This window comes from Dendropsophus ebraccatus, chromosome 8, assembly GCF_027789765.1.
Source record: "Dendropsophus ebraccatus isolate aDenEbr1 chromosome 8, aDenEbr1.pat, whole genome shotgun sequence".
In the NCBI taxonomy this organism is placed as follows: domain Eukaryota; kingdom Metazoa; phylum Chordata; class Amphibia; order Anura; family Hylidae; genus Dendropsophus; species Dendropsophus ebraccatus.
Window position 1 is genome coordinate 107,560,613 of NC_091461.1, and position 23,241 is coordinate 107,583,853.

The 23,241-nt window shown below is 41.1% G+C and overlaps 1 long non-coding RNA gene across 1 annotated transcript in view; it reads right to left on the reverse strand.

Moving 5' to 3' along the window:
• Positions 1-23,241, reverse strand: part of LOC138798807 (uncharacterized) — a 44,211-nt gene that overhangs the window by 20,203 nt on the left and 767 nt on the right. Inside the window, exon 2 of the long non-coding RNA XR_011364174.1 lies at positions 13,720-13,817. This is a non-coding gene — a long non-coding RNA (uncharacterized lncRNA). The remainder of the gene's footprint in view (positions 1-13,719; positions 13,818-23,241) is intronic.

Sequence of the window (23,241 nt, forward strand, 5' to 3'; positions counted from 1 at the left end):
CTGATTTGGGTGAAAAAAAAGGCTGATAGAAATACTATGTGTGAACATAGCCAGATAGATAGAAGATAGATAGATAGATAGAAGATAGATAGATAAATAGATATGAGTTAGATAGAAATATATATATATATAGATTGTTATCTATCTATTGTTATTTTTTTATTATTATTATTACTACTTATATATGTAATCTTTATAGTAAACACTTAACACATTTAGTCTTTTTGAGAAAAAAACATATAGCATATGAAATGCATATGTATTCTAATAAAATTATACGTCATAAAAAAGTGCATTAATAGCATAAAAAGATAAAGAAGACATTTTGTTAAGGAATGATTCTGTCTCAGTTCTTGCTGTGCTGCCCTGCAATGTTGGCCACTGGCCCCTACTCCCTGTAATGGCTTTGGCTGGAGCAGGCAGGGCAGGGCTTAGGCTGCTAATGTCAGGTACAAGTGCAGCCTCCTCCGTGTCACCCCGGACGGTTTTGTGCTTTTCTCTCAGCTTCAATAAACTATTTGTCACACATGGGAGAAGCTGAGCCGGTAGTGACAGATGTCTATTAGGATAAAGCAGAGCAGCTTGTCCTGTGGGGGTATTAGACGTAACCGGATCCTAAACATTGGGGAAATGACCAGGCTCTGCCCTGAACAGTTGCTGGACGATCATCCAGGGCCAACACTTCACTGGTGATTTACAACAATGGAAAAAGTATCCTGTGCCCTCCCCAGAACACAGCAAAGCCCAGCAGCAGCAGCCAGGGTGCACCGCCTGATAACAGAGAGCAACAGCCGGCAGGGGAGGCATGGTATGGGAACGTGCCAAAATTATAGATGGGAAAAATAAAGAAAATAAAGTGTATTTGTGTTTTATTATTATTATTATTATTATTATTATTAATAACATTGAATAGTTCAGTCGATTGTTCAGGGTGTGTGGTTGCGTGTAATTATAAGATGTACGAGTGGAAAATTTTCAACTGAAAACGTTATACAATACGAATAAAAAATTAAGTTTTTTGCATGTATAGATAGTGAACTAGATACAATATAGATAGATAGATAGATAGATAGGAGATAGATTGATAGAAGACAGATAAAAAATACATGAATATCAAATAAAGAGCTATATAGTGGATGGATGGATATATAGATAGACCAACAAAACACAACAATCACTGAACTCAGGGAGAACAGTGAAATCAGTGGATATATAGATAGCTACAATAACCAAATAGATATGAGAGATATAAAATAGATAAATATATATATATATATATATATATATATATATATATATATATATATATATTATAATTATAAAATTATTGTGAAGCTTTCTATTGTAGTTTGGGCATTGTGCACTATATTTTCCCAGAGCTGAAAGCTGAGCTGTGATTGGTTGCTGTGGACAGTTTACACCAGATGTATATTTACACCCTTTCATAAATCTCCCCCTATGTGTCCATTCTTCAACTTTTTCTGAGCTTGAGGTGGTAGCGTGGTGCCTATAGATTCCCTACATTGGCTCTGGATCATAGAGAATCTGTTATGCTTCACACAGGCTGCAACACATAGGTGTACAATAAGAGCCCAACACATAGGTGTACAATAAGAGCCCAACACATAGGTGTACAATAAGAGCCCAACACATAGGTGTACAATAAGAGCCCAACACATAGGTGTACAATAAGAGCCCAACACATAGGTGTACAATAAGAGCATAGGTGTACAATAATAGGTGTACAATAAGGTGTACAAAAACCAACACATAGGTGTACAATAAGAGCCCTACACATAGGTGTACAATAAGAGCATAGGTGTACAATAATAGGTGTACAATAAGGTGTACAAAAACCAACACATAGGTGTACAATAAGAGCCTGTCTGAAAGTGGATCAGTCAGCTGCCTCCATGTCACCTTATCATGTGCCGCCATATTGTCACCTCTGTGTGTGGCTGCAGATCTAAAAGACTAGGCGCTCAGGATTCCCTATCTAAGCTATAAACCTGCATCAGGTCTGGTTACACTGCAGGTAAGTAATGTATATGTGCACAGTATGACACAAATAGAACTTTACTTACAAAACTTTAGGATGAATAATTGAAATGAAAGGCAAAAATCAAAGCAAAGAAGTGGATTCTTAATATACATTCAATTCTGAGATTTCAATCATTCATTGTGGATAAATTGTATCAAAACTGCAACTGTGCAACTGAGATATATAGATAGATAGACAGATAGATAGATAGATAGATAGATAGATAGATAGATAGAGAGAGATAGATAGATAGATAGATAATAGATAGGAGATAGAGAGATAAATAGATAGATAGATGATAGAGAGATAAATAGATAATAGATAGATAGATAAAAGATAGAGAGAGAGAGAGAGAGAGAGAGAGAGATAGATAGATAGATAGATAGATAGATAGATAGGAGATAGAGAGAGAGATAAATAGATATTGATAGATAGATAGATAGATAATAGAGAGATAGATAGATAATAGAGATAGATAGATAGATAGATAGATAGGAGATAGATAGATAGATAGATAGATAGATAGATAGATAGGAGATAGAGAGATAAATAGATAGATAGATAGATAAAGAAGCAAATTGAGCAGCACAGCAGTAGATGTCGGCGGTGCCAGCGGAGGGTCCTGACCAAGGATTCCAACGATATATATAGTGGTAAACTCCACAGCACTCAGGTTCAAGTTGAACAAAAAGGTGAATTTATTTGTGCATAAGTACAGCAATTGCAAGTATTGCTGTACTTATGCACAAATAAATTCACCTTTTTGTTCAACTTGAACCTGAGTGCTGTGGAGTTTACCACTATAGATAGATAGATAGATAGATAGATAGATAGATAGATAGATAGATAGATAGATAGAAGAAACAGAGAGAGAGATAGATAATAGATAGATAGACAGACAGACAGATAGGAGATAGATAGATAGTAGATAGAGATAAATAGATAGATAGATAGATAGATAGATAGATAGATAGATAGATAGATCTATAAAATCAAGAATTTCTAGAGTGTGGCAATACAAATTGAATTAGTAGTATTATATCCTGTATTTGACACTGTTTGGTGGATAGGTTATGTCAGTACTTATGACCATAACACAGGACTCCTATGGGAAGACACACAACATGCGGTTTAAACGCACAATATGGCTCCCAAGCCACTGCCTGGGGACCACTAATGAAAAGTGTATATATCAATGAGGGAATAACCCTTTATAGGTTCATCAATGTCCTATATAAGATATATGGGCTCATACACAGCTGTATTAGTAGTATGGAGCAGTATTATGGCTTCCATAGGGTTCTGTAATAGTGGGTTTATATATGTTTGGCGATTCTTAGCAGTTTTCTCTCCTCCTGAGATGTTGTGCTGGACTCTACCCCATTCTATTATAAGGAACACCATAAAACACCAGATGCAACACACCCAGATTCTTGGATCCAGCAAAGCTCTTTCAGGCGCTCCTTATATCTGTCCCTGTTGCCTTCTTTAAACAATTGAAGAGTGTGTTGAGGAAATTTGTGTGGGGTCCAATTCGACCGCGCATTACAGACATTCCCTCGGAACAGGTTTGCTGGAGGTGCTGGGTTGCCGGACTTTTCCTTATATCACAAAGCTTCTGTTCTGCTGAGAGTGGTGGACTGGTTCCACTATGCTGACAGTAAGCAGTGGGTTACGATCAAGGGCGAATAGTCGCCTATTGCCTTAAAATCTTTACCATGGATTCTTCCAGTCTACCACCCTCAGCTGGACACTTTTACCTATCTAACCAGATGTTTTCTGCCACTGTGGGATAGATTACTACTCTTTCTCACCGTTTCACATCGGATTGGGATTATGAGTCCTTTGTTTGATAACCCAGCGTCCAGCCGGCATGTGGGAGAGAGCATTTTCTGGGGTGGTCCTGGTCCAAGGGGGTCAGGGTGTGCCAGGTCCTAGGTGCAGGAACAACCCTTGCTCAGTTGACTGAGCTACAAGAAGCCTGCCCGGATAAGACCTTATCATGGCTGGAATATGGCCAGCTAAAAGCCTTTCTGGCTGACAGCTTTCCACCAGGTATCCCCGCCACCTCGCCTACAGAGCTGAGATTGCTCCTCTTGGAGTCTTCTTCCCCAACACGAGTGCTATCCCAACTATATTGCATCCTTTTAGATGCCGATGCGGATTCGGAGCCTTCATATATTGCTGCTTGGGAAAATGAGCTAAATGTTAAGTTCTCTGATTTGGACAAGCAAAAAAATTTCTTGCTGACACCTAAGATGCTGGTAGCTTGCTAAGCACAGGAGAAGAATTTTAAAATTCTATCTCGGTGGTACAGATATCCACAATTTCTGCACCGATGCTACCCTAAAGTCTCTGATACCTGTTGGAGGTGCGAGAGAGAGATGGGTTCACTCAAAGGTAAAAAAACTGGTGGAGCTGTCTAGTCTTGATACCGTTTTGGGACCCATCTTTGAAGTGACAGAGAAGGCTGAAGGGTTGAACCTAAATGAACGATCAGTCGATAACACGATCATCGGCTGATCGTTCTCTCTATTCCATGGAGCGATAATCGTCCGAATCGGGCCAATTCGGCCGATTATCTCTCCATGGAATAGGCCCCTAACTATGATATAGTAGCCCCCATGGGTCTACTCTCCTGCTCCTTTGTTTTTCTCCTTTTCTTTTAATTTCTCTCTTCTTACTACTTTCCTGACTTTTTCTGATTCTTTTCTTTGCCTGTCAGCACAAGAACGTTTGTTGTTCTCTGTTGTTTTGGCGCATAATGGACGCCTTAGTTATGTCTTTGCATTTATTAATATTGCTTTAAAGATAATATCGGCTATTTCTCATGATGGAGAGGCCTAGCGAACTACCTGGTAGGAAGTCTGATTCTTGTATTTTCTGCATGCATACTTTATTTTTGGCTTCTTAACGCATTCAGCCTCACCCTTTATTGAGCTGTACCCATTGACCGATGCTGTTAGAGCGGTTATTATGAAACAATGCTACTTTTCATATTTGCGTATGTATAAGTGATGCAACCTGTTTTTGTGTTCTTGTAGTGTCTATATTTTCATGCTATATTCCTTTCTTGCCAAAATTGAAAACTTTTAATAAACATAGACTTACCAACAACAAAAAAAGTTATATTTGAGTAAAATACTCCTTTAATGACGCACGCTTGGCTTTGGAAAAACTAATATCTACCTATATATAAAAACTACTGTACACTGTACACATCTCAGTGAACTTTCATGGGCCAGAGTGCAAAAGGTGTTGGCTGGATATCCACACCAGAATATATGTATTACAGCAAGGTGGTGGTGCAAGAGTGAGAAGTATATATAGTGGTGTGAACTGCATAGGGGGGGGGGGGCAGGCATGATGAGAGTTATAGTTTTGCAACAGCTGAAAAGCCACAGGTTGGGTAAGACTGTATTAGATTGAATAGATCATACACATGGCCATAAGCAGGATGGATCACATGGATTCTGAAGACAGGATCCATTGAAAGCTATAGGTGGACACTGGAGCCGGTTTGAAACGCGTGACAATTCATACATTGTTATACACTATGGAGACCTACTGCCAAACAGACAGGGACATGGTGCTTTATGGCACAATAGCAAACAGAAACACAAACCAATACCCGAGTTTTAAAAAAATGGGCTGCACCTCACAAATATAACTTAAAGGGGTACTCCAGCAAAAATATTTTTCTTTCAAATCAACTGGTTTCATTAACTTTTTTTGTAATTTACTTTTATTTAAAAATTGTAAGTATTCCAGTACTTATCAGTTGCTGTATGTCCTGCAGGAAATGGTGTTATTTTTCTAGTCCGACACAGTGCTCTCTCCTGCCACCTCTGTCCATGTCAGGAACTGTCCAGAGCAGGAAAGGTTTTCTGTGGGGAATTGCTGCTCTTAACAGTTCCTGACATGGACAGAGGTGGCAGTAGAGAGCACTGTGTCAGACTGGAAAGAAAACACAATTTTCCTGCAGGACATACAGCAGCTGATCAGTACCAGAAGACTTGACATTTAATTTAAATTTAAATAGAAAGAAATTACAAATATATATAACTTCCAGAAACCAGTTGATTTAAAAGAAAAAGATTTTCACTAGAGTACCCCTTTAATCAAAAAGTATGAATTTATTAACATAAATGATGGGGATAGACATATAAAAACATTACAAAACAGGTATGACCTCTCACTGACCATTATGCGGCCTAGTGATCCCTGACCCACTAATGCACATGTCCAAGTGGCAGCCACAGTAAAAATACCATACAAACAATATCACAAAGTGCACAAAGGATAAAGTGCTATAGCCAAGATAACAGGGCTCCCCAGACCACAACTCTAATGTAGTGCAATGGAAATACCCCAAAAATGGTAAAAATTTGAAATGTAAAGGTGAAAAGAATGAAGTGATTTATCAAACATGGTGTAAAGCAGAACTGGCTCAGTTGCCCCTAGCAACCAACCAGATTCCACCTTTCATTTCTCATAGATCCTTTGGAAAATGAAAGGTGCTATCTGATTGGTTGCTAGGGGCCTTATACCTTATACCATGTTTGATAAATCTCCCCCATGGGGCAACTAAGCCAATTCTACCTTACACCATGTCTGATAAATCTCCCCCGTAGGGGGAGATTTATCAAACATGGTGTAAGGTAGAATTGGCTTTGTTGCCCCTAGCAACCAATCAAATGCCCCCTTTTATTTTCCAAAGGATCTATGAGGAATGAAAGGTGGAATCTGATTGGTTGCTAGGGGCAACTGAGCCAGTTTTACTTTATATTCCCATCTATTATTCAGTGCTTTAGGCTCTGTTTGCATTGTGGATGTAGCACAGATACCAGTGTCCACTGACCATGGAGTCTATGGATAGAATTATGCATTAAATGTTATAGATAGGCTTACTATCACTTTAAATAAATAACATATGCGTTCATGAAGATTTATGACAAAACTATGGGCAATGAGCCTGTGTAGAATCCGCGGTAGGGTTAAATCAATTATATGGAAATGCACAGAATCTGATATTACCGGAGTCCGGGAGTGAAAATACATGAAATATACAATGCTGTTCCCTGAATATTTCATGTCTTTATAATATACAGCGGATGTGTAATCACAGGAATATCCACTATTTATACGGAATGTCAGCCGGCCGGGCCGAATCCTTCTCCCTATGACGACAATATACAAGTGAAGGATGGCAGAAGGCCTAAAGTTTTGTAGGGCGTATGTAAGGTGGCGGGCTGATCTATGAGCGCCCTCTCCTCCGCACCCTCCTACTCACTGTGACTCATTGTAATATAGGGATTTATATTTTATAAGCTATTTCCCCATGACTACTGGCTATGACCAATACAGTCCATTCAATTTAACATTTGTCTCCAAAATATAAATTGGAAGGAGTAACAGTTTTGTTGGATATGATAAATCCAATGTTTGATGATGGGAAATGCCAGAGAGGGGGCTTCAGCTGCAATGTATAAAGAAGGAGATCTGAGCTGTGTTTTGGCCCTAGCAGGCTATAGAGGAATACATCTGTAGAACATAGAAACAGCAGCATTGGTAATAATCAGCTTTACTGATCCTGTACTGATCCTGAATTACATCCTGCATTATACTCCAGAGCTGCACTCACTATTCTGCTGGTGGAGTCACTGTGTACATACATTACATTACTGATCCTGTACTGATCCTGTATTACGCTTTGTTCCCACTGAGCAAAACTAGCGGAATTCCGCAGCGCAACATGTTCATTCTTCAGTGCGGACAGAGCAGGAGCCCGCGCCTCCCATAGACTCCCATTATGAGAGGGAGGCTAACGGCATTCCGCGGCGGACAATTCCGTTAGTTTTGCTCAGTGGGAACGAAGTCTTATACTCCAGAACTGCACTCACTATTCTGCTGGTGGGGTCACTGTGTACATACCCATCCTAAGTTACATCCTGTATTAGGATATGTTTACACGGCGGGTCACGGAGCGGCCGATCTCTGCAAAGATCATCCTGGCCGGTACTGCAGTACCAGCCGGATGATCTTTACCGCCGCAGAGTTCTGATGTGGGCGCATCAGCATGCGCCCGCATCAGAACTCCCCACAGCACATTATGCTGCGGCCGCTCTCTTCACAGTGTGCACTGACATGGTTTCTTACGGCCGAAATTCACTGAATAGCGGCCGCAGAAAACTGACATGTCAGTTGTTTGCTGCTAGGGGTCCCGGCCGGAGCGTATACTAAGTGTATACACTCCAGCCGGGATCCCATAGACACCCAGCCAACAAATTTTTTCGTATTTATACGGCCATTGTTGCAATCGGCAACAACGGCCTTATAAATACAAAAAAATACGTTGTGTGAACATAGGCTTATACCTCAGAGCTGCACTCACTATTCTGCTGGTGGGGTCACTGTGTACATACATTACATTACTTATCCTGTACTGATCCTGAGTTACATCCTGTATTATACTCCAGAGCTGCACTCGCTATTCTGCTATTCTGCTCGCTATACATTACATTACTTATCGTATCCTCATTCTGTGCTACAATCTTTAATATACTTCAGAGCTGCATTCACCGTTCGTTCTGATAGTGGAGTTAACAACTTTGCCAACAGATATGTTCCTAGCAGCTTAGCAGAATCATATGACTCTACACTGTCTGGAGTAAAGAGGACACCACCCAGAATAACGATAACTAGAGTAAGCTCTGTGCTGACACTGAACAAGCAGGTAATGCTGGGAGATATCAGCCCTGAAAAAAGTGGGCCAAAATTAATAAAATTATACAAAGTCGTGGACCAACCTTCCGTTCCTGGCACTGCCTATCCTGTCTATCCTAAAGTAATTGTCCCCACATGGTAGTTACCCATTCTATCCCTCAAGCAGTAGGTAATCCCATAATTGTACCCCATGTAGAAGCCCCCCCTAATAGTGTCCCACATATTAGCCAGGCATACTATTAGAGCCCCACATAGTAGTTAGTCCTCCCAAAAGTGACCCATATAGTAGCCAGCACACCTAATAGTGCCCAATATAATAGTCAGCCTTCCCAATAGTGTCTTATATAGTAGCCAGCCCCCCATAGTCTCTTATATAGTAGCCAGCCCTCCCGATAGTGTCCTATATAGTAGCCAGCCCTCCCAATAGTGTCTGATATAGTAGCCAGCCCCCCATAGTCTCTTATATAGTAGCCAGCCCTCCCGATAGTGTCCTATATAGTGGCCAGCCCTCCCAATAGTGTCTTATATAGTAGCCAGCCCTCCCAATAGTGTCTGATATAGTACCCAGCTCTCCCAATAGTGTCTTTTATAGTAGCAAGTCCTCCCAAGTGTCTGATAAAGTAGCCAGCCCTCTAAATAGTCTCTTATATAGTAGCCAGCCCTCTAAATAGTCTCTTATATAGTAGCCAGCCCTCCCAAGTGTCTGATATAGTAGCCAGCCCTCCAAATGGTCTCTTATATAGTACCCAGCTCTCCCAATAGTGTCTTATATAGTACCCAGCCCTCCCGATAGTGTCTTATATAGTAGCCAGCCCACCTTATAGTGTCCTATATAGTAGCCAGTCCTCCCAAGTGTCTGATATAGTAGCCAGCCCTCCAATTGGTCTCTTATATAGAAGCCAGCCCACCCCAATATATGTATAAATGTATAAAATGGCTGATGCAATTTCTTACAGGTTATCTGCGGTATACATCAGGTACTTCTCCCGACATACAGCCTATACGTGTGACAGTGTAAACAAGCAGCACATGCAGCTGCTGGCCTCACCCAGGGTATGCTATGTCGTACAGAAACCTATACAGTTCTCTAGAGAATCACACCAATGATTGCAGAGTCCCCCTCCTTTCCTACAAGGCAACATGTATGTTATACAGAAGTTTATGTTGTCTGCCACTACTAGGCTAGGTTCACACTGTGTAAAAATGACGTCCATCTTTCATAACAACGTCCGTCATTGCATAAATAATGTTGTCTTTGTGTAAATAACAGACATTATTTGCTCAATGACAGCCATTGTTATAAAAAAACGGACATCATTTTTACATAGTGTGAACCTAGCCCTAGGATGATAATAATAATAATAATAATAATAATAATAATAATAATAATAATAATAATAATAATAATAATAATAATAATAATAATGCTTTTATTTGTATAGCAAACACAGATTCCGCAGCACTTTACACTTTTGCCAATTATTTGTCCCTGTCCCCATTAGGGCTCACAATCTAAATCCACCTATCTGTATGTTTTGGGTGTGGGAAGAAACCGGAGTACCCAGAGGAAACCCACGCAAACACAAACTCTTTGCAGATGTTGCCCTTGGTGGGATTTGAACCCAGAACCCCAGCACGTCAAGGCTACAGTGCTAACCACTGAGCCACCGTGCTGCCCTTACCATTAAATTACTACATAAGAGCAATCCACCATTAGTCAAGTATAAGGCTATGATCACACATAGTATATCAGTCTTTTGGTCAGTCTTTCTCAACCAAAACCAGGATTGGGTTGAAAACACAGAAACTGGACAAATTTTTCCATTGTAGCTTTGCCCTGTCAGTTCCACATCTAATTTTGGTTGAAAAAAGACTGACGGAAATACTTTGTGTGAACATAGCCTAACAAAAATAAACCCCACATCCCCACTGATGAGCAATGCCAAGGGGCCTATATAATCCATTATACAACACAGCTCCCCTCTTATCCATGTCTAGAGCAGTAGAAAACCTCTCCCGCTCTGAACAGTTCCTTTCTTGGCCATAGATGTCAGCAAAGAGCACTGTGTCAGACTGAAAAGAAAACAACATTTCCTTCAGGACATAAAGCAGCTGATAGGTATGGAAAGACTGGATATTTTTAAATAGAAGTAAATTACAAATCTGTATAACTTTCTGAAACCAGTTGATTTGAAAGAAAAAGATTTTCGCTGGATAATCCCTTTAACCCCCTTGTTCACCCACATCCTTCACCCTCATCCACTGTCACTTCTAAAAAGTACAGAATTGTCGCTCTTTGCTCCATTGGGCCACCCCAGACAGAACGTCCTGGCATTTTTTTGCGACATCCAAAACTTTTTCACCCTTTTGTTTGCTGAGTCCTCTATCTACACCCTGAGGGTGGGTTCACACTGAGGAATTCTCGCGGATAAACTCAGCGGAATTCCGGCGGCTGTATGCGCTCATGGATGCGCGCCTTTCCGCCGGCTCCATAGACACCATTCTATGGGCCGGCTGATTCCACATTCCGCCGAAAGAACTGACATGTCAATTCTTTTGGCGGAATGCGGAATCAGCCGGCCCATAGAATGGTGTTTATGGAGCCGGCGAAAAGGCGCGCGTCCGTGAGCGCGTACAGCCGGCGGAATTCCGCAGAGTTTATCCGCGAGAATTCCTCAATGTGAACCCACCCATAGAGGAACCGAGGAAGCATGGACACCATAGCGGCCACATTGTAGATCCTCATCTCCTACCAAAACCTGATGTGCATCAACAGATGGCAGAGAAAGTGCTATTAGTACCCACCATCCCGAATCACTATTGCGTCCCCAAAACGGAATGCCACGGCGTTGGAAGGGTTAAGGTGATCTGCATTATGTACTTGGGCTACACCAGGTATTAACCTCCCAGGGAAGGATTTTTATTCACTGAATGTTCAATGTAGCAGCTAGAGATGAACTTAGCGCGTCTCCTGTACTGAGCAGGGAACAGACTCTCAAGCCATAAAATGCACTTAACAGTCTATTTAATAGTGGCGAGGTCCTTGAAAATGCAATATCCATGCTAATCTCGCCTTTTCCGAAATCACAGAGGGAAAATAGGTCAGCGGCAGGCAGAATTCTCTCCTTCTCTCTGAAATTTGACATTTATTCTTATTTAAACAAGTAAGTAAACTTCGCTTAATTTTATTCCGGATTCAGTAAGCAAGATGAGACGGTCCGGGTGCAGCGGGGAGGGCTTGTCAGGTTCATGAACATTATGGGCCTATGGCGTATGCCGGTGAGGTGGCACACAGTAATATCCCGGTGCTCCGCAATGGATCATTAAGTGTACCCATGAATTAACTAAACTGCCACCTTCAGGCTTTACCTACAGCAAAGGAGTAATAGCCCCTAAGCAACAAAACCTGTGTAACACTAAAAGGCGGCCATTGTTGCTGCTACTGCCCGAGACCTGGAGAAGAGCACTTAGTGACCGATGAGCCGTGTGTTAATTGTCCTTGTATTTACATGCGGACAGCCATTTATTTGGATATTTAACTTTCCTGATTGTTTTCCAATATCTCAGCAGACCACGGATGAATGAACACCACACAGAGTTGCTGAGCGTTGGCCCAGTGGGACACGGCCTGGAAAAAGGACTATGAAATTTGCATATTAAATTGGAATTATTCACCTAGTTGGTGTACGGTGCTTTATGGCACAAGAACTGGGCTTTGTCTATAGCAGTCGCCTTTCCTGGGTCCTAACTGTTGTTCCCAGTACTCAGATAACCCAAGGACTTACAGTAGGGCCAAATACTACAACATGGTAAGAAAACATACAAAGCACGTATCAATACTGGAAGGTAATGTCAGGTTTGGGGCTGAAGCACACAAGACAGGTGAGGCTTTCGCACTAGCAGCCGCCCCGCTATCCCTGCCTGCTTACCTCAACTGCCCTAAGTGGCAGCAGATAACTGGGAGACAGTCTCAAGTCTGAGTAGATGAAGACACAAAATGCGAACAAAATGAACATACACAAAAAAAACAGGGTCAATTAGCAAGGTCGGTAACAGACAGTTGGTGCGGTACAGAGTCGTAAGACAAAGGGAAAGTCGGGCAGCCAAAAACCAGAATCAAGAGACCAGGGAATTTAATCAGGATAAACGCTAGCTTAGTCTCTCTCACAGGGAGGGTCTATCACAGGCAAGGAAGGACACACAGGGGAGGATATTTATGCAAAGCCGCCAGTCAGTCAATGAAAACACATTACACCTGGGCCGATCGGCCGGGGACGGTGAAGCGCCGGCCGCAGGAACAACAAATGCGATGCCACCCCGTCCCTAGCAACTGGCTGGGACGGCCGTACGCTCCGGCGATGTTGGGAGCCAAGTGCGATGGCCGGCTCCTAACAGGTAACATGTACAAGAGTAGCAACTCAACTATAGATGATGGAATGGATAAGTGACAAAAGATGATAATGGTAGTGAGGGATAAAGGACCAACCCTAAGCTTTGACCTATTCTCTGAACTTTAGCCCTCACTGTCCCTGCAATGTTCCTATAGACACCCTGAACTAACTTTACTTATAAAAAATAACAAGATGGCTTTAGGACCCAGAGACGCAAAGATATAATCAGAACCTGAAAAACTGAAAGTTGTAACAAGACAAACTGAGTGAAACAGCAGCAACTACAACATACAAGACACATGATAATACAAAGAAACAAGAAACTACAAGAAAGACACTATAATTCTCACAGAACTGCATAGATCGGGATATTCAAAGAGACTAACCAATAGGAACTCCATTCTAAACTATCCAGGGCTGGCAGTGCAGATAGCTGATCCAGAGCAATGGATTAGTTGTAATATAGTTGCATTCCAAGCACCTCCAACAACTAATAGACAGGAGACTGCAGGATGAACACATGGTAATTTTACTATGAATTATGCCAAATTATAAACTCACCTTGGCCGGTGAGCAGGAACAGGGTCATGGGGACCAAGGGTCATTAATGTGTGTGGGGTTAAGAATAGCCTGTCTGGTCCAATTTTGAAGAAGAGCTGCTGTAAAGCAAACAAAGCAGTCAGATCACAGAGAGCAATCATGTCCTACATCATGTGGGCAGCTGGGTGCATGTGCGTCACTTACCCGGGGAAGAGATGGCACCAGGATGCACTATAGGGAGAAGACAATATGGTGGGGGCACCTACCTAACCTTGGTACACATCAATTACCCACCTTAATGGCAGTGGTCAGCATGACAATGCCCCGGCCACACAATTATTAGGTTTAGGTTTTAATGATATGGTTGATTAATATAGACAACACATAGATCCTGCACTGATATAACATCTATAAGCATGGTACGGCCAAAAAAATATATGTATATTATGCCTACCAGTCATGTTAGCAGAAATTGGACTGATAAACTAATACGGTGCAATGTACAGTTCAGTATATGCCACCACTGTATCACTCGTCCTCTACATCTCCCGGCTTGCAATTGGCAACTTTTGCATAAATAAATTAAAATGTCGTCCTCCATATATCGCTTTCGGGCCTATTAATAGTGTTGGCACTTAATACGCATCACGTCCAGTCCCACAAATTACCGACCAGGTGGCATCCTTATATGGTCTCCTGGCAAGAGGGTAGTTAGCTTTACACCTTGGCCCACCAGATCTCTCACCATATTAGGAGGTAATACTTTCAGAAGTACACATTTCCTCTGGTGACATAATAAATCACAGTCCCTGGTTCTTATGACTCAGCCCGAAATAAAAAGTCTTGGGGGAAAAAAACAGGAATCATTTAAAAAAAAAAAAAAATAGTGCTTAATTTCTTTTATTTTTATATTTTATTCTATTTTTGTTACCATTGTGGTTTTTACCAGTAAACTGAAATTTTACATTTTAATTTTTCCTTTTATGCTATTAATAATATATTAATTATATATATATATATTTTTTTATTATTATTATTTATTTTTAAAGATTCACATCAATTCATTAGAAGCAACAGGTTCTAATGAAGTCCTCTATATTAGAGATAATACACCTCTACAATATTGGTGATACAAAGGTGATCTCCTTCACTTTGCCTTTTAATTAACTACTTTACTTAAACTTTAAATATATATATATATACATCTAAAAAAGTACTCTGTCAATTATTTATTATATTACTTTATATATATATAACACTTTGTAAAATTATTTTAACTACATTTATATAAAATTTTCTGTATAAAATAATTTAAAAATTATACCAAGAAATCAACAGATTAAAAAAACAAATAAACAAAGACTAAGTAGCCTGTATGGAGATTTTTTAAAATCTTTCATATTTTTACACTACTTGTTGCTTTCTTAGACATGGCCGTAGTTCTCCACGGCCGAGCTGCTATAATAAAGTCAGCGTTACACATTTAATAGCCTATTGAAATGACATGAATCGGCATTGATTAACAATTACTAGAAAATCACTCAGAGGTCCCGGCTTGTGTTTAATTACAGGAAATTACCTCAGAAATAAGCATCATAAAAAACCCTACAAATAAGCTAAACATATTAAGTAAAAAGTCAGTACAATAAAAAAGGTAAAAAAAATATATAAAATACATATAAAAAAATATTTAACTGTCATTTTTTCTAGGCAGTGATCCCCAACCTGTGGTTCTCCAGTTATTGCAAAACTACAAATCCCAGCATTCTTAGATCATGCCCACATCTACACATATAAAAAGTTAGACATTATATTTTATACAGCTTGATATGACAGCCCTGTATGGTCTTACGCTCATATATGGCTTTTTTATATGGAGTAATAGTGGGACAGCCACAGGCAGCAGGAACAATGCAAATTTCCAACATGTCGCAGAAAATTTGCACCAAATCGTGCAGATTTTTTGCCGAGGTTTTAAGTGTAGGTTATGCAAATTAAAAAAAATAAGTTTCTGCAGCAAAATCCACAACATCGCAAATTTGTTGCAGAGTATGACTAATCGGAAGGGAAAAAATGTGGCAAAAAAAAACGGCTTTGCAACACAGAAATTGATAAGCTGAAGATCAAAAAATTTGTCAATGTTGTGCAATCCCCCACAGAAAGTAAATGAGATTTTTTTTCAATCACGCTACTGAAGCTGCTGCTGAAAATGCTGCAGGTTTGATGCATGGAAATTCCCAGCAAATAAGCCATAGAAATGCATGAGGCCTCTACTGCATGAATGGGACAAAAATGCTCCCATATCCAATGGAACTCTGCTGTATGTCCAACAGGCTTGGTGCACTGCTGTATGTCCAACAGGCTTGGTGCACTGCTGTATGTGCAACAGGCTTGGTGCACTGCTGTATGTCCAACAGGCTTGGTGCACTGCTGTATGTCCAATAGGCTTGGTGCACTGCTGTATGTCCAACAGGCTTGGTGCACTGCTGTATGTCCAACAGGCTTGGTGCACTGCTGTATGTCCAACAGGCTTGGTGCACTGCTGTATGTCCAACAGGCTTGGTGCACTGCTGTATGTCCAACAGGCTTGGTGCACTGCTGTATGTCCAACAGGCTTGGTGCACTGCTGTATGTCCAACAGGCTTGGTGCACTGCTGTATGTCCAACAGGCTTGGTGCACTGCTGTATGGGCTTAGGGCCAGCATGGATGAGCCCTAATGTAGTTAATCAATGGGCTGCAGATTTAATTTATAGCAATGTGCAAAGTGAAATCCGTGGCTATAGCAAAATCTGTGACAAAGTCTGCAGGTAGCACAAGGGATTTGTAAGCTAGTTCCATGGTAAAGCTTTTACAACTTTTGAGGGCCCAGATTTCATGATTAGGTCAAACAGACATTGAGATTTCACTGCAGTCCGTGGATATTTCCATGGACTGTCACAAGTGGAAGAAATTGTTCCCCCTAACATGAGAATTGGCATCTACCCTGGAAAGAGCTCAAGTCACGGAGTAGAATTAATAAAATATATAAGGCCAGGTTTACATTCATAGGCTAGGTTCACACACCATCTTTTTTTGGCTATTTGACAACCATCTTTTAGAACGACTATCATTTTGAGGTCGAAAAACAGCCGCTATTTTGCAATGACATGCCTGATTTACAAAATAACGGACGTCATAAGAGATGTTACTTGGCTTAAAAATGACAGACATTAAAAAAGATGTCCGTCAAAGAGGCAAAAAAAAAGACGGTGTGTGAACCTAGCCAAAAGGTGGTCTGGCATCCTTCTTTTACATGCATCATTTGTTCTATCCTTTTTTCCATTCGTTATCGGGCCGTATGGCAGGAAGCTTCAAGACGTGTTCCACCGTATAGGCTGTCCAGTGATACGGTGGCAAAATTAAATCGCTGGGTGCTTTGAACTGTCCCATTGAAATGAATGGGATCAGATGAAAGATCCATTTCCCATTGGCATTTTGCTATAGATCGCCGAATCATTGTAACCCTGCTCTAAGTCCATCTAGGTCAATTGATGTCAACTTCTTTTTGATCATTCTTTTGGAATTGTGGGTAAACTCACATGAGAAGAAAAGCTGCTAATTTTTCTGTAAAAAAAACTGGAAAATACTGCTGAAGCAGCGATGCAATTTTTTTTTTAGTTTCTGTCGTAGATTGAAAGTTTGAGCACTGCAGGAATCGCAAATTTCCCTGTGGATTGGTAAAATCTTTGGCAGCAAATCTAACCCATATGGTTGAACAAGAAGGACCTGCGTCTTTCTGAGACTTACCACGCTACTATGATAAGTAAAAAATCAAATAAAATTATACCACCAACTAAAAAGAAAAAAAAACTTCCATTAAACAATTTGAAATAAGTAAATATAAATGAAGAAGCAATAATAACACTTGATAACTGCACTAAATATATTTTTAAAATTAAAAAAAAAAATTATTTAACATTTTTTGTGTAACTGTCTGTGCCTTTGATCACGTAACATTAGCTAATGCTCTGCACAAGTTGTTACGGCATCTGGTGAAGTGTCATTCTGATTCCACGCGGGCAGTGTAATTCTGTACGCCATCGCCTGTGCAACTTATCTCCGAGACAGTGGTATGACATTTTAACGGAATTCACTCATGAATAAAGTATCACATGCCAAATATTACATCTTAATGTCAAACGGAGTTCAGGATGACATTAAGTCTCAATAAATACCAAGGGCCAAGAAACATTTTACCGTGCGGGTCCGGAACAGAACAGAACTTGCTGAGACTACTAAAAGAGGCAAAAGTGTGAAATTTTGGTGTCAAAAAATGCTCAATACTAAATTTTAACAAACCATAGACGCTTATACTTGATGGCTGCTACCATTTATTTTGAGATTTTTACTTTTCTAATTTAATTTTGAAAATTTTACTTTTATAATTTATTTTTTATTTTTTTGCAATTGCACCTGTGGTTATATAATTTTTTTTTCATAGAGAGCATGAATCTTTAGGCTGGGTTCACACTACGTATATTTCAGTCAGTATTGTGGTCCTCATATTGCAACCAAAACCAGGAGTGGATTAAAAACACAGAAAGGATCTGTTCACACAATGGTGAAATTGAGTGGATGGCCGCCATATAACAGTAAATAACGGCCATTATTTCAATATAACAGCCATTGTTCTAAAATAACAGCAAATATTTGCCATTATATGGCGGCCATTCACTCAATTATAACATTGTGTGAACAGATCCTTTCTGTGTTTTTAATCCACTCCTGGTTTTGGTTGCAATATGAGGACCACAATACTGACTGAAATATACATAGTGTGAACCCAGCCCCAAGATGTATATTATTAGTGTATATGTATTTTTCACCTTTCAGCAGTCCCACTTTTACTGCCTGTTAGGCTTTGTTCAGACGTGATGGATTTGCCTTGGCTCCTGGATCTAAAAATCTGCAGTAGTTTTCAAAAAATTCTCCTGGAAAGCAGGAAGTCTTTAGAATTTGTCGCTGGCTCATTCATTTGCAAAGAAACAGGGTGATATCCATTGCAAATCTGCAGGGCCGTCTTAACAGCATTATGGACCCCAGGCTATGAGCTACCCAACCGACCCCCCCCCCCCCCCCACCCATGTTCTTGCCTTTTGACTTTAAGTATGTACAGGCCATGTTGTTGCCCCTCTCTGCCTACAGAAAGTTGCATACTCTGCCCAATGGGAAAGACGGCCCTAAATACAATCGGTAATTGCGGAATAATTTTGGTCAATGGCAATAATGCCTCCTCACGACCATAAACATGTAGTGTTTTATGGTGTAAATAACAGACACTGCTGCTTACAAGCTGGGGGTCACCACATTGGGGTTTAGCATCATAGAGAGGGCCTGTAGGTCAGACCTCTAGTGAACAGACTAATGGAAAGGCAACAATGAATGCTACATATTGGAACACTATTGTGTTTGGCTGTAACCGTCCATCTAAAACTACAAGATCTACATTCCTATTCACTTTGGTTTAAGACTAGAAAACAGACACCCAAGGTTCTGCCATATGGCGCCTATGATGCCACTATAGGCCCCTACTGTCCATGTTTGTGAAGAGCAGAGTCATGCTCCCAGGGGCATGAATTTACTATGGGCCCTGGGCTGTTCACCAAGCTTGGGCCTCCCCAACCCACTGTATCTATGGTGGCACTAACAAGTCTTTTTCCTACATAATGCAGCTTGTAAAGAACCTGTGGTGACATCATTGTCTCATGATAAGGTTCTTTAATATATTCTCTAATGTTACTGCATTGTCTCCTGGCTGCATTTTTGCCCTGATTTGTGCAAAATTGCGGTAAAAAGCAGCAATTTTTATGTAAATCATGGCTGAACATAAGTCTGTTTGGGGGCCATGGGCCCCTCAGTATTTCATAGCCCGAAACAGACCAATTATAATCCGCTACTTCATGCTCCATATTATTGCACTATACTTCTGTGGTGTCATTTCTTGTAGATAAAGCTATGGCACCATATAGAAGCTCTGTATGAATTCCGTATGGTTATGCAATGTGCACAATTCTGGCAGCTAAGGGTTTCCAGAATGTAAGATGTATCGCTATAGGGGAACAAGCTGTGCTATATACCCTCATAGGCACCATGTGGCAATTTAATCTCCACATGTTGTAGGGGAAGAAATAGGCATATCTATACACTGTCTGAATATAGATGGAGCCATTCCATCTATGAGGCACCTACGGAGATACATGCGTTTGGTACCAGTCTGTCAACACAGTTTTAACACCATAAGCAATACTTTACAATTATGATTGAATGTTACTAATAATAAAGATAAGCAGGGGCGTAACTACCACTATAGCAGCCATAGCGGCTGCTATGGGGCCCGCCGCATCAGGGGGCCCCATGGCCTGCTCCTGCAATACTCTGGGACCCCTGAGCCGTCATCATTTGCAGCACCGGGTGGCCCTGCTGGTCTCCTGGGTTTTACAAATGTCCCTTTAACTGCAAGCACTCCTGACCAGAGCTAGCAGTTATGTAGTTATGACTTCACTTGACCGTTTAGTGGTCAGTCGGGGGGGGGGGGGCAATCAAAAGTTTGCTATGGGGCCCAGCCATTTCTAGTTACGCCCCTGAAGATAAGGTATATGCGCCCACTAGGAGAAGGTGCACCCATCCTCTATTTCCAAAACCAGGCATCCATTGGTGTTACTAGATGTCCACTGCTGTCATTTGATTACAATGGGTAAAGATTCAAGAAGAGGACCCTCCCCCAATAGTAGAAAAGATAAGTAGGGGTTTACTTTGATAGCTGTCATTCCCCATAGATGCCCTAGTAAAAGTCAGCAGTGGATGCTAATGCTGCATGGTCCTGTGCTATTAAGCTCCTCTACAGGAAACACACCATAGATAGGTCACTTGATCCCAAGGAGCCAATAGGGACATACTGTTTTGTGTACGATCTGGTGTTTGGTGGATGCCATAGTAGTTACTGGTTTGTAGCTACTGTAATACAGTAGCTGACAGATTCCCAATGTTTATGTGAAACCGCACCCTCTATAGCAGTGTTCTCAAACCTGGGACCCTCCAACTAAACTACAACTCCCATCATGCACTGGCAGCTCTGCACCCTCCATAGCTGTCTCCTCAAGCTTGTGACCCTACAGATGTTTCAACACTACAACTCCCATCATGCACTGGCAGCTCTGCACCTTCCATAGCAGTCTTTTCAAACCTGTGGCTTCCCGGTTGTTGCAAAACTAAAACTCCCACTATAAGTTTTAATTTTTAAATTTAAAAGGGGCTTTTCTAAGTATAAAATGTATTAATCAGATCATCAACTTTCTAATAATCCAGTGACCCCCAACCTGAGGCTGCCTACTTCTACAACTCCCATCATAGAGTATATTAGAGAGTTTTAGAACTTTTCACTACCCAAAATCTGTCTTTTTTCGCACTTTCTAGAGTTCTTATGTTACGTTGACTGATGAGCCATACTGGTATCATACTAATATTTTCCATAGTCTGGCATCACAAAAAAAGAATAACACATTTATCCCAACAAAGCCTAAATTGTTGAATTTGCCACACAGACATGTTGTTCATCATACTACATATACCATCACCCTACATACCATTCATTATACATGTGACTGCCCCTATACCATCACCCTACACGCCCTTCATCATACTACATGTAATTTCCCCAATACCATCACCCTACATACCATTCATTATACGATATGTAAGTTCCCCTATGCCATGCCCCTATATGCCTTTCATCATACTACATATGCATGCCCCTATACCATCCCCCTACATGCCCTTCATCCTACATATGATTACTCTTAAACCATCCCCTACATGCCCTTCATCATACATATGAATACCCCTATACCATCACTCTACATATGAATACCCTTATACCACCCCCCTACATGCCCATCATCACACATATGAATACCCCTATACCATCACTTTATATGCCCTTCATCATACTACACGTAAATTCCCCTATACCACCCCCCTACATGCCGTCCCATCCTATGTGGCATTGCTCGCCAGCCTGTTATTGGTTTTTAGCCTGTATTGATCAGCCATTAGTAAATGTGGTTAATGCAGATAGCTGCTTCTCACACGGTGCAATAGTCTTACTGTGACCCAGGACAGCAACGTCGGTGCCCATCCTCTCCTCTCCCTCTAACTACTTTTCACGTAGCCTGATCCCACTATTCCGGAGGGCAGAGCGATCCCCATTCACAGGGAGCAGTGGGCAGAGTTTGGCGTTGTTTATTAGAGCTATGTATGTGTGGGTCATCTCTAGTGGCCTTTGATGTCATATCAGGATTTTGCTCTTTGAAATTGTACACTCTTTTTTTTTACGTCTTCCCGGAGAACACTATGTGGCTTACAAGGCTCGAAACCCTAGAACGTGCAGTAGAGACCCTTGTGTGCGTTCCTTGGCACTCAGTGACGGGGGAGTTTCACCCAACGCCATACCCGACAACCTTGACATGACTAACTGTTAACCCTACGAGGGTCTCAGCTCAAGGGTTATTTATAGGCAGGCGAATGTGTGCCCACCCTCTTATTTACATACTGGTGTCAATGGCACTTCCCACATAGTACTGGGTGGGTGTAAAAGTAGTAGAAAGTGCTGTATGTGAAGCCATAGGCTAAGGGCCTTGCAGTTAGAGGGTGGTAAGGCTCCTCTGACCCAACCAGAGTATGGGGTCCCTTGGTAGACCCCACCTTGAAACAGCAGACTTTCTTAACTTTGGAAAACTCTATTTGTTAGAAGCTTTTCTTGCCAATAAGCTGATCATGTGTCCCCCTGTTGAGATCCTAAATGTTGCTGTATTCTATAGGACAATATTGCAGTCAGTGTTTAGTGTTTCTGTAGCGCCACCACAGCGGGAATGAAGAATTACACAATGCCCATTCACATTCATAGGGTATCTGTATAATGCAGGACAGGTCCACCACATGAAGAGACCCTCTTTGTAGCCTCTCTCCCCACTAGCTGTGAGATGAGGATCCTGAAAAGAGAATCTCCCCTCATTTCCTATGTGAAAATGGATTTTCAAAGCTAGACAATTGCAGGAAGATAGCCATGTACAGGGCTCAGCTACCTTCAACTGGCCCAGCGAAGTGGCAGCACACCTGTCCCACCGCCTCTCCTTTCAAACAGAGCACACAATATGCCACTTGTAGTGATCTCCGTGGTCTCCATGAATCAGACCCCCACTGAATAGAAACTCTTATCGATAAGGATCCTTCGTTGAAAAACTCCTTTAAATGACATCACTTCACATATGTACCAATGTCCCCACATAAAGCCTGGTGATGTCACACCCCCTTAGGTCCCATTAAACCAACAAACCTTTAAATTCCATACGAGGCAGGAGTTTACTAAACTGCGAGCACTTCTTCTGGTGTTTTGGGTGGACAGAGGGCTTTAATTTTATTTTCTTCATATAACTGAATATAAGGTTAGCATAACCTTAAAATGGGAATAATAGTAGAAATCTATCCAGAGATGTTGATCTTCGATT